This window comes from Heptranchias perlo, chromosome 12 (assembly GCF_035084215.1).
Source record: "Heptranchias perlo isolate sHepPer1 chromosome 12, sHepPer1.hap1, whole genome shotgun sequence".
NCBI lineage: Eukaryota > Metazoa > Chordata > Chondrichthyes > Hexanchiformes > Hexanchidae > Heptranchias > Heptranchias perlo.
In genome coordinates, this window is record NC_090336.1 from 38,054,195 (window position 1) to 38,066,648 (window position 12,454).

Consider the following 12,454-nt stretch of genomic DNA (forward strand, 5'->3'; position numbering starts at 1 on the left):
AAGTGCTTGTGGCATGCATGCTATGATCCAATACTTATAGTCTTCCAAATCTGGGCAGTTGTACTTTTGCACTTTCCTGATGCTCAAAAACCTTTTGTGCATTTGCCACATTCCCCCAAAAAAGTGTGAGCATGACTTTGGCACCAATGCTTCAAGGAGTTTTTGCAATATCTAAAAGAAATCATTGAAACATAATGCTTTATATGACAGGCATGCTTTTTGCTTATATAGATACTGGACTGTTCCACATTAAATTGTATTTTGTTACTGTTCAGAGTCTGACTTAAGCAAAATACATTAAGCATTGATTCTGGCAATCATTCCACTCTCATTAATTCTTGATTACTTCAAAGAATTGGCAAATATTTTATCACATGAACTGGAAACTTGTTTCCACAGTGTGATATCTGTAGGCTATATTTAACAATGGGTGTTTAATAGTAATAGGCTAATTTACTCTATGGGTTTAAATGACTCATTAACAAGTTGGTTATTAATGTCATCCATACTTGATTTCTACTATCTATAATTGTTTTTAATATTGCATATTCTAGATAGAATTAAACAATGATAATAATGGTTAAAATAGGACTGAAATGACATTGATTGAAGAGATAAAGGGGCTAAAAATCTGCAAGGGTTCCACTGGTATCCCATCATAACTCCAGTGGAAGAATGGTGAAACCCCTAGGGAAGTGGTGTAAACAGCCATTTATGCCTTTTCATGGGGGTGAGGGGGATGGGACCTGTCAGTCTGCACCAGAGTTAGCCCTAAAAAGATAAAACTGGAAATCTGAAATAAAACCAAAAAAATGTTGGAAATACATAGTAGATCCATCATGGTCTAAAAGAAAAGAAAGGTTAATGTCTCACTGCTCATAGAATAAAACCCATAAACTATCCGCCCCCATTAGATGTGAGCAACAATTCTGAGGCAATAGTCCCATCTAGCATTGACCCAACACATAATAATTAGCTCAACCCAGAAAACCGTCTGTGAATATGGGAGGAAGGGAAAATCAGCCCTGAAAAATCAATTGTTCACCAACAGCTGAAGTAAGATCAAGGATTGGAGGCCAGCAAGGAGAATGTTGGAGAGATCAATTCCAAATGTGACAGAAGCATGAATAAGTGTTTGGCCACAGTGGGGTTGAGGTAACAACAACTACAACTTGCATTTATATAGTGCCTTTAACATAGTAAAATATTCAAAGTCGCTTCACAAGAGCATTATAAAACAAAATTTGACAACAAGTCACATAAAGAGATATTAGGACAGGTGACCAAAAGCTTGGTCAAAGATGTAGGTTTTAAGGAGTGTCTTAAAGGAGAAGAGAGAAGTAGAGAGGCGGAGAGGTTTCAGGAGGGAATTCCAGAACTTAGGACCTAAAGCAGCTGAAGGCACGGCCGCCAATGGTGGGGGAGATGGAAATCGGGGATGCACAAGAAGCCAGAATTGGAGGAGCGCAGAGACCTTGGAGGGTTGTAGGGCTGGAGGAGGTTACAGAGATAGGGAGGGACTGGGCAATGGAGGGATTTGAACATAAGGATGAAAATTTTTAATTCGAGACGTTGCCGGACCGGGAGCCAATGTAGGTCAGCGAGCACAGGGGTGATGGGTGAATGGGACTTGCTGCGAGGTAAAATACGGGCAGCAGAGTTTTGGATGAGCTCAAGTTTACGGGGGATGAAGGTGAGAGGCCGGCCAGGAGAGCATTGGAATAGTCGAGTCTGGAAGGAACAAAGGCATGGATGAGGCTTTCAGCAGCCTACGGGCTGAGGCGGGGACAGAGACGGGCGACATTACAGAGATGGAAGTATGCGGTCTTGGTGATGGATAGGATATGGAGTCTGAAGCTCAGCTCCGATAAGGCAAAGTCAAAGAAGTGTGATGTTGCAGAGCTGGTAGTAAATAGTCTTGGTGATGGATAGATCATTGGGTTTGAAATTGAACTCTGGTTGAAATGGATGCATAGATTTTGCATGACAAGGGATAACAATTAATTCATTGTACATGAAATATATTGAGATGCTTCTGAGAAGTGCAATAAAGTGCTACATAAATACAAGTTTTTCTTTGGGAGAGGAGGGAAAAATTGATGGAAAAAGAAAAAAGAGGGGGGAAGATAATGACAATTTTTGAAGAACTGTTAAGCAATAAAGAGAAGATAATTTTTTTTAAACTGTCACCAACCCCCCAAGAATGATTCTATAAAAATTTACCAATAGTGTAAAATAAGTATTTATCTTTAAAGGTTCTATCCAGCTTGTTATTGCGGTATCCCAAACATCCGAAAAATAAATCTTCCTTCATATACTAATATTCACTAGTTAAAAAGATTAATCCCCAATTAATATATACAAGTACAGCGACCAAAATTAAATAATAGATAACCTTCCCATGGAGAGGAGTGGGGGATTTAATTTGTTCTTGGCAAGAAGCCCAGGTAAAGCATTACAATAAGGCCACTTACCCTTGATTGATCTCATAACAGAGTAATAGCAGCCTAAATTTAGGGACCTGACTCAGTTAATTATTAATGAAAGATCCTTTCCCATTCCACCCCCAAGTGATGTGGTTTCAGATGCTGAGTCAGAAGCAGAGAAAGAAGTTAAAGTTGAACCTGAATTTGGATGGAGAGTGATGAACCCATTGTGAACAAGGAATAGCATGGCAGCATCAGGAATGGAAATCAATCTGACTGCACCAAAATTAAAACATTTTTCAATGAACTCAGTACAGACCTTCATAAATAGAGACTACCCACTCGTGCCAGAACAAGTTAACTTTAACTCCTATTTTGAAAATGACCCTTTCTTAATGTTGGAAGATTGTGAGGTGAACCACAATTACCTGTGGCTGGTTCAGGCCAGCGAGTTGTGAGAGGGACACTGATGGCTTATTTGGGTCCCTGAAAATCTAGCTGGTAATAATCAGTTTATACATGAAGGAGATGGTGTTATTCTCAGCACTTCTGAAACTATTTTGTTGTTCACATTGGATTTATTATCAAGGTCATTAACCTTCAAGGAGAGGGCCTTTTCTCAATCCATGATCAAGGTGAAATCCAGTTTGACATAAATTTAAATAAAGGCAGAATCTGTCTTATATATACGTCCCGCAGCTACAGGCAGGGGTAAATTTTAACATACCGGCGGGATCTCAGCAGGTGGGAAAAAAAATTTGTGCGTTTTCTCAAGTGATTGCGCCTCAGTTGAAACCCCTTAATGTGACTTCCGGGTTTCGCATCTCCAAGCTTCACAGCGGGGGTACTGCACACCCGAATGACACGCTAGGACCTGGATTATTTAAAGGGCCATTGCAACCATGGGTTTTGAGGGAGAAAGGAGAAATCTGCAAATATGGAGCAGTAGAGGACGAGGCCAGCACCCCGGTTCGGTGACTCTTCGCTGGAGTTGCTGTTAGCCGGTGCGAGGAGCAGGAGGCAAACATTGTACCCTGCTGACAAGAGGAAGTGCCCTGCCTCTGCCACCAAGAAGGCCTGACTCGAGGTGGCAAAGGTGGTGACCAGCAGGAGCACCGTCTCAAAGACTTGGATGCAGTGCAGGAAGCGTTTCAATGACCTAACCAGGTCAGGAAAAGTGAGTACAGTTACTGATTCACCTGCATTCCATGGTGAACATTACTTCCCTCACACTCGGCCCTGCGAAACCTACTCCATCACATTACTCCTCACACCCACTTAAGTCTCAGTGTCAAGTTACCTTCACTTTCTGTGCAATTCCTTACCTCCCCATTTGTGAACCCGATGCTCGCACTCACCCCAATTCTGATGCAACGTGATGAATCTGTCTGATACTTATCCTCTGATGCATCTGCTTCATTGTCAACCTTACCCAGAGCAATGCATCTATCGGGTGACCCTGTCAACCTCACTCACTCACACATCTGTACTTTCCCCTCTTGTAGGAGAAGAGAGCGCAAAACGCAAGGGAGAGGAGTAGGACTGGAGGGGGGGTCCACCACAAATAGTGGCCCTGACACAGGCAGAGGAGGAGGCCTTGGAGGTCAGCCGGATGCAGGAATGCCTGGCTGTCGGAGATGCTGAGACTGGCACCCCGCAAACGTCTGGTGACAGAACTTTAACACCTCTCACACACATCATGAATTGATTTTACCAATGATTGACCTGTTGCACATCTCAGGATGCTCATCGCGATATACTTCTGCGAAGATTCTTAATATTGCTGTATGTTCTCTTGCAGCGGCCTTCAAGGAGTGCTGAAGCAACAGACGACCTGGACGAGGGAAATTCCTCACAGGAGCTCCTTGCCTCTGAGGGCGCACTGTCACATCATAGCAAGCAATGCACCAGCGCAGATACTCACACCTTGGTGGGTCCTATTAGACAGTTAGTTGGGTTGTCACCTAGTGATTCACCAATCACAAGTGAGCATGAGCAGATACTGGTGGCAGGGGCAGCTGTGGAGAGTCCGCGTCGGTGGGCGAACTCCTCTCCAAGCTTTGCTTAGCTGGACACAGATGCTGAATCCTGGGGACCATCCTTGAGAAGGAGAATGATCGAGGTACAGATGCACCTGTCTGACGTACTGGAAGATGTGCCACGCTCGCTCTCCACAATAGCGGAGAGGATAGAGGAGTCCACCTCCAGCGTTAGTGGTTTGGTGGCGCAGGTAAGGGCAGGAATGCCTGCGATGGAGAGAACGGCAGCCTCCATTGAGCTTCAAGCACAGCTCACAAATGGATCCAATCAAGCCTGACAACAGCCATGCGGACTCAGGGTGACCAACATTGTACCGCCTTAAACAGGCAGACAGATACTTTAGCATTGGCCTTACAAGGCATCACAGATGTCCTCCAAACTGTTGGCCAGCAGAGTGGTAGGAGTGATGTGGCCGTGGCCCTGAAGAGGGATGATGGCAATAGGGGATATGGCATGTGGGGACTCCACTCAAAGCACTCCCACATCTCACCCGTTGCCTCCCCCTCCCCCCGCCCCCCAACTGGTACCTGCAATGCTGCCTCCTCTCCCGATGGCCAAGTCTGCCCCTGGTCAGGTGCAGGTGGAGCAGTCTTTGGCAGGGCCTTACAGGCTCAAAACCCAGAGGGCGTAGGCCGAGAGTACCTCAGCAGTCAGGGCAGGGACCGGAGCAACCTGCCACTACCTCTGCTGAAGCCACAAGGGATGCACCCCATAGAAGTAGTAGGAAGAGGAAGGTGAAGGTTTTGTAATCACCAAGGGTATGCACAAGGGTGTCTGACTAGATGTCATATTTTTCATTTCTTTTTGTTTTTTGTTACATTCACAATAAATGTCATACTTGTCACCATCACTGCCACATCTTGTCCATTCTCGAGTCTCTTTCGTGAAAGCGCCCTTGCATGTCCCTCATCATGAACGGCAAGATTTGATGCCACCCATTGGGCACGTTTACTATGGATGTATGTGTGGTTGTAGGACTGTTTCGTGCAAACGGAGGGTGGGGCGCTGGTGGTGGTAGTGGTTGTTAATTTTTTATAGCTCAGGAGAGTGGTTGTTAATTGTATTCATGTGATTTATAGCAATTAGTGTTAATTGTATTCAGGTGGTGTGTATCAATTGGGAATGCTCTTGTATCCACTTATAAGAGAGCTGATCTAGGGGTGTGGTGTGGGTGTAATGTTGATCTCTATGAATAAAGTCCCAGAAACAATTGAAGACCAGGCTCTAGTATTCCACACTTCACCACCTGGATATCCAATTTATTACAGTGGTGGTCGTTCCAGGTGGTCTGAGTACTTGACTATCTTCACTTTGTAGATCTCCTTATGAGGATCTATCAAATATGAGTGACTCCCTGGCATCACAAGCAGCCAGGTGTGCCGCTGCTCTGCCGATGGGTTGCCCATCATCCCCCTCCCCCTCCTCCTCGTCTTCTTCAATGTTGATGGCGGATGCTTCATGAACGCATGGGACCTCATCCACCTGCAACCCTCTCTGTTGAACAATGTTGTGCCGGACGCAACACACAACTATTATTGTACACACCCTCGCCGGTGAGTGCTGAAGGGATCCCCAGATCGATCCAGGCACCTGAAGCGTATCTTGAGCATTCCTACGGATTGTTCAATGACAGACCTGGCGGTGATGTGACTGTCGTTGTACTGTTGCCCCTCGCTGGTGGGGTTTCTCACAGGTGTCTTGAGCCACGTCAGCAGGGGGTATCCCTTGTCTCCAAGGAGCCAGATCTTAAGTCTGTCTTGTGCATGGAAGAGGGCCGTGATGTTGGATTTGTCCAAAATGAAGGAATCATGGCAGCTGCCAGGGAATTTGGCACATACCTGCAGAAACCTCTTCTGGTGGTCCCAAACCAGTTGTGCATTGATGGAGTGATATCCCTTTTGGTCGATGAACAGTCTTGGCTCATGTGCAGGTCCTCAGATTGCTACGTGTGTGCAATCAATTGCGCCCTGTACCCGTGGGAAGCCAGCCAGAGAGCGGAAACCCATTGCCCTCTCAGTCTGGCCGATGTCGTCGATGGGGAAGTTGACGTAGTGGGATGCCCTGGCAAACAAGCCATCCATGATCTGTCGTATACACTTATGTGCAGACGACTGAGAGGTCCTGGAGATGTCACCGGTGGTGCCCTGGAAGGATCCAGAGGTGAAGAAGTTGAGGGCAGTGGTGACTTTAACTGCGACAGGCAATGTGTGGCCACCTTCAGATGTCTGTGACCACCTGCCGACTCAACCTAAGCTTCGTAGGCACCGCTCTTCAAAGAGATCCAGGAAGCTCAGCCTCTGCCTGTAGACCCTCTCATGTGGGTAGTGCCTCCTTAGACTTCGGCCCCTCCGTTGGTCCCCTCTCTGCTCTTCTGCAGGTCCTTGTGACGCACCTCTGTCGTGTGCACTTGTAACTCCCAGAACTGCATGACATGCCTGCCGCAGATGGTGATGTGCCTCCTCCTCAGACGTACTGTAGAATAAATCCATTGCGCCTCCCCCCAATCTTGATGTTTTCAGTTTGAGGGGGTCTAAAATATAGATGTATATATGTGAGTGCAAGAATTCTGAGTGTGAACCAAGAAATCTCAGACTAAACACAAAGAACTCCCAGCCAAAGGTGTGTCTGAGAGAACTGATTGCCCTTTTCTTCACCTTTTCTTCACGTGTCAATCCCTGGTTTAAAGGTCCAAATGGATGCTGACTGCAACTCGCCTCCATTTCCATGGCATCTTTCAGAGGCCAAGGGCAACACGTTATGAAGCAGTTACAATGGCTTGTGCAGTGCAAACCACAAAAATTTAACATCTTTAAGTAACTCAATTGGTCCTTTAAATATCGTCCTGCCGGCTTTAAGTGCCGTGGGACTTCCAGGTTTCAGAAGCGTGCGCTCACCCGGACGGGTCTGGGTCAAATCCGGAAGTCAACTGATTGGAGCCGGGATGTGGTCCCGCCCCCAAAAAGGAGAATTTTCACTGCCCACCTACCCCCAACCCACCTGTTCTTCGGGGTTAAAATTTACTCGATAGTCTCCCCTAGTCTTTGGGGAAAAGTTTTACGAACATACGAAATTGACGGGCAGGAAAAGACCAGTTGGTCCATCAAGTCTGCCCCACGCCATGGTGGCAGGACCATCATGACTAAACACTTCTTCCCTCCCCCGACTACCCACACAGCCATGAAATCTCCTGGGAGAGACAAAAACCAGAAAAAACCCAGGGCCAATAAGGGGAAAAAGTACTCTGTAAAATTCCTCTCCGACCCCCTCAGGTGATCGAAACCATTCCAGGAGTTGGACTTCCGATGGCTCTACTTTGAAATCGGTTTTATAAACCTTTTTTATGGACTAAAGTTGCATAAGAAATTCTAATGTGAGCTGAGAATCAGCAGCAAGCCTGGACCTGTGAGGAGTAATAGCAATGGCCCTACAGGCATTAACTGAGAAGGTGAGTGGGGGAGGCACCAAGGACTGGATTTCCCTCTTGCCACTCCTACAGGTGTCGGGGCAGGATTTATGTCTGCCTCCCGGACTCCAGGCCAGTTTTCTGGGATGGAAGCCATTCAGAGTACTCATAGAAAATTCAACGGTACAATATCAAGATTTTGGGTGCAAAATAAAAGTTCAGGTCCCTGTTTGCAAAGTGTGTGCAAAACAGAGGGGAAGATATCAGGCAACATGGGCCTTTAACTTCGACAAAAGCTCAAAAATGTTAGCAGCTTTTATTTGCACATTTAGCGATGTGTGCTTACATCGTGGAATGTGAGCATATGTTAATTTTAAAATGGCATGATCTACCTGTTAAAATGTTTAGAATTGGAATGTGATTCATGTGCTAATGAAAGCTACATACATGTTTCAGCATTTAATTTTTTTGTAAAATCAAGTTAATGGCTGTTAGTAAAGCAGTAATTAAAATTGAATAATATTTTTACTAACTTCTGGACTTTGCCGTTTTAGCTGGTACTATTTTTCTACAAAACAAGCAGCAATTCTGTATAAAAAAATAATAGTTTTATAAGAAGCTGAGGTGGACCGCTATGTCCTTTTCTATGTGTAAAATGTTAGTGATTAAAACATTCACAACATAAAAATATTTTCCCCTTCCCACTACATCTATATTTTTCTTAATAACGGCAGTAGTGTCCTGGCGATTGTTGTCTAGAAAGCGGCCTGAGATCTAATCTACCAATATTATTAAATACAGACTAATCACAGATTCACATTAATGAGATGCAATTTGTCCAGACATTTTCATATGGATATATGACCACTTCTATAATCAGAGTGTAATAACACTAGGTTAAAGTGGTGTGAGCTGGCAACTAAGGGTTACAAGGTCAAAGATTATGAGGGTGGGAGGGGCCTATCTCTTATCAAATTCCAGTTCAAGTATTGCATAATTCAACATTCTCTTCCGGTAATACACTAGGTAAGAGTAACTTTGCTGTAACTTTGACAGATTAAGATTTTTTTTAAGATAGCAGCAATTGGGACAAAGGATGGATTTTTTCATATGAGTGATACTGAGGGAAAGCAAGTGTGAGTGGGAATAATTTAAATTTCAATACAGATGGTTTTGGTGAACCATGAGGAACTCTAGTGTTCATGAGTCAGGAGTGACTTGCATGACAACATTGCGTCAGTGCCCAGGACGGTGCTGATTTTTATGTCTAAAGTGACTACTGGTTCGTCCAATCACTCAGTGTGTAAATGTATAGTCAAATGTGCAGTTAAATCATATAGATTAGGAAGGTTGCAGATTTGGAGCAAATGGAGAGGATCTTGGAAAGGGAGGGGCAGGATTCAGTTGGCATGGTCCATGCGGGGACCAATGACATAAGGAAGAACAAGGAGGAGGTCCTGCTAAGGGAATATCAGAAGCTAGGAACTAAATTAAAAAGCAGGACATCACATGTGGTAATCTGAGGTTTACTACCCGAGCCACGTGCTAATTGGCATTGGGATAAGTAGATCAGAAAGGTGACTGCGTGGCTGAAAGAGTGGTGTGGGAAGGAGGGTTCCATTTCATGGGACACTGGCACCAATACTGGCACAGGAAGGAGCTGTACCACTGGGCCAGACTCCAACTGAACCGGAATTGGAGCAGAGTCCTAGCAGAAAGCATAAATAGGGCGGTGCTTAAAGCTTTAAACTAGCAAGATGGGGGGAGGAGACTGGTAGCAATAACAAAAGCTTAAAGATAAAAGAAAGAGGAGATGAGTATCAAGGTCAGACCAGAGTAAGGAATAAAGATAACATAAATGGTCAAGGAACAAATACAGTTATAAAACAGAAGTATAAAAGGACTGTTAAAAATAAAGTAAAAGGAACAACTATCAAAGATGAATTAAACTGCCTGTACAGCAATGTACACAGTGTCCAAAATAAAACGGGTGAACTGGAGGCAATAATCTGTAGTGAGGAACCAGATGTAGTAGGAATAACTGAAACATGGCTACATAAAGAACAGGACTGGCAACCAAATATTGCAGGTGATAACATAATCAGAAAGGTAGGGAAAGAAGGGGGTGGAGTAGCTGTACTAATTAGAGATAACATAATGGCAGTAGAAAAAAGGGACATAACTACCAGAAGGATAGAAACAGAATTCATATGGATTGAAATAAAAGATAAGGGGTTGATTATGCTAATAGGGGTTTACTATGGACCACCTAATAGTGGAAAGGAGATGGAGGAAGAAATATGTAAGCAAATATGTGAAATGAGTAAAGGACATAGAATACTAATCATGGGAGATTTTAATAATCCTCAAATAAACTGGCAAGAAGAGGTGGGCAAAGGGGTACAGGGAATAGAGTTTTTACAATGTGTGCAGGACTCCTTTCTTACCCAGTATGCAAAAAGCCCAAAAAGAGAGCAATCACTGCTGGATCTAGCAATGGGAAATGAACCAGAACGGATAAGTGAAGTAAGCATAGGGGAACATCTAGGCAATAGCGATCATAACATAATAAGGTTTAAGATAAAGATTGAGAAGGACATAAGTAAGACAAAGACCCAAAATAATAAATTGGAAAAAAGCTAATTTTCAAGGGATGAGAATGGAACTAGGGAAAATAAACTGGAAAAATTTATTGATAAATGAAGAAATAGATCAGCAGTGGGAAACATTTAAAATGGTGATTAGTTGAGCCTAGGAGAAATATATCCCACTAAAAAGCAAGAACAAACTAGCCAATAATGATACACCATGGATGAATAAAGAAATAAGGGCAAAATTGAACTAAAGAAAAAAGCATACACTAAGTACATAGACAACAAAGGAGAGGATGACAAAAAGGAATACAAAAAGTTGTTTAAGAAAGAAGTTTAAAAAAAACAATTGGAAAGGCAAAGAGAAACTATGAAATTAAATTATCAAGGAATATAAAAAGAAATAGTAAAGTATTCTACAGACACATAAATAACAAAAGAAAAATCAAGATTGGGATAGGGTCACTAATGGATACACACGATAAACTCACAGGTAATGGCAGAAATATTAACGTAGAAACATAGAAAATAGGAGCAACAGTAGGCCATTCGGCCCTTCAGGCCTGCTCTGCCATTCAAAATGATCATGGCTGATCGTCTAACTCAGTACCCTGTTCCCGCTTTTTCCACATATCCCTTGATCCCTTTAGCATTAAGAAATATATCTATCTGCTTCTTGAATACATCTAATGACTTGGCCTCCACTGCCTTCTGTGGTAGAGAATTCCATAGGTTCACCACCCTCTGAGTGAATAAATTTCTCCTCATCTCGGTTCTAAATGGCATACCCCATATCCTGAGACTGTGACCCCTGGTTCTGGACTCCCCAGCCATCGGGAACATCCTCCCTGCATCTCGTCTGTCTAGTCCTGTTAGAATTTTATATGTTTCGATGAGATCACCTCTCATTCTTCTAAACTCTAGTGAATATAGGCCTAGTCGACCCAATCTCTCCTCATACGTCAGTCCTGCCATCCCAGGAATCAGTCTGGTAAACCTTCGTTGCACTCCCTCCATGGCAAGGACATCCTTCCTCAGATAAGAAGACCAAAACTGCACACAATACTCCAGATGTGGTCTCACCAAGGCCCTGTACAACTGCAGTAAGACATCCCTGTTCCTGTACTCAAATCCTCTAGCAATGAGGGCCAACATACCATTCACCTTCCTAACTACCTGCTGCACCTGAATGCTCGCTTTCAGCGACTGGTGTACAAGGACACCCAGGTCTTGTTGCACCTCCCCTTTTCCCAATCTCTCACCATTCAGATAATAATCTGTCTTTCTGTTTTTACAACCAAAGTGGATAACCTCACATTTATCCACGTTATACTGCATCTGCCATGTTCTTGCCCACTCACCCAACTTGTCTAAATCACATTGGAGCCTCTTTGCATCCTCCTCACAGCTCACATTCCACCCCAGCTTTGTGTCATCTGCAAACTTGGAAATGTTACATTCCGTTCCCTCATCCAAATCATTGATATATATTGTGAATAGCTGGGGCCCAAGCACTGATCCGTGCGGTACTAGTCACTGCCTGCCACCCAGAAAAAGACCCGTTTATTCCTACTCTCTGTTTCCTGTCTGTCAACCAATTCTCAATCCATGTCAGTATATTGCCCCCAATCCCATGTGCTTTAATTTTGCACACTAACCTCTTGTGTGGGACCTTATCAAAAGCCTTCTGAAAATCCAAATACACCACATCCACTGGTTCTCCCCTATCTATTCTACTCGTTACATCCTCAAAAAACTCCAGTAGATTTGTTAAGCATGATTTCCCTTTCATAAACCCATGCTGACTTTGTCCAATCCCGTTAATGCCTTCCAAGTGTTCTGTTATCACATCTTTTGTAATAGACTCTAGCATTTTCCCCACTAATGCTGTTAGACTAACTGCTCTGTAATTCCCTGTTTTTTCTCTCCCTCCTTTTTTAAATAGTGGGGTTACATTTGCCACCCTCCAATCTGTAGGAACTGTTCCAGAGTCT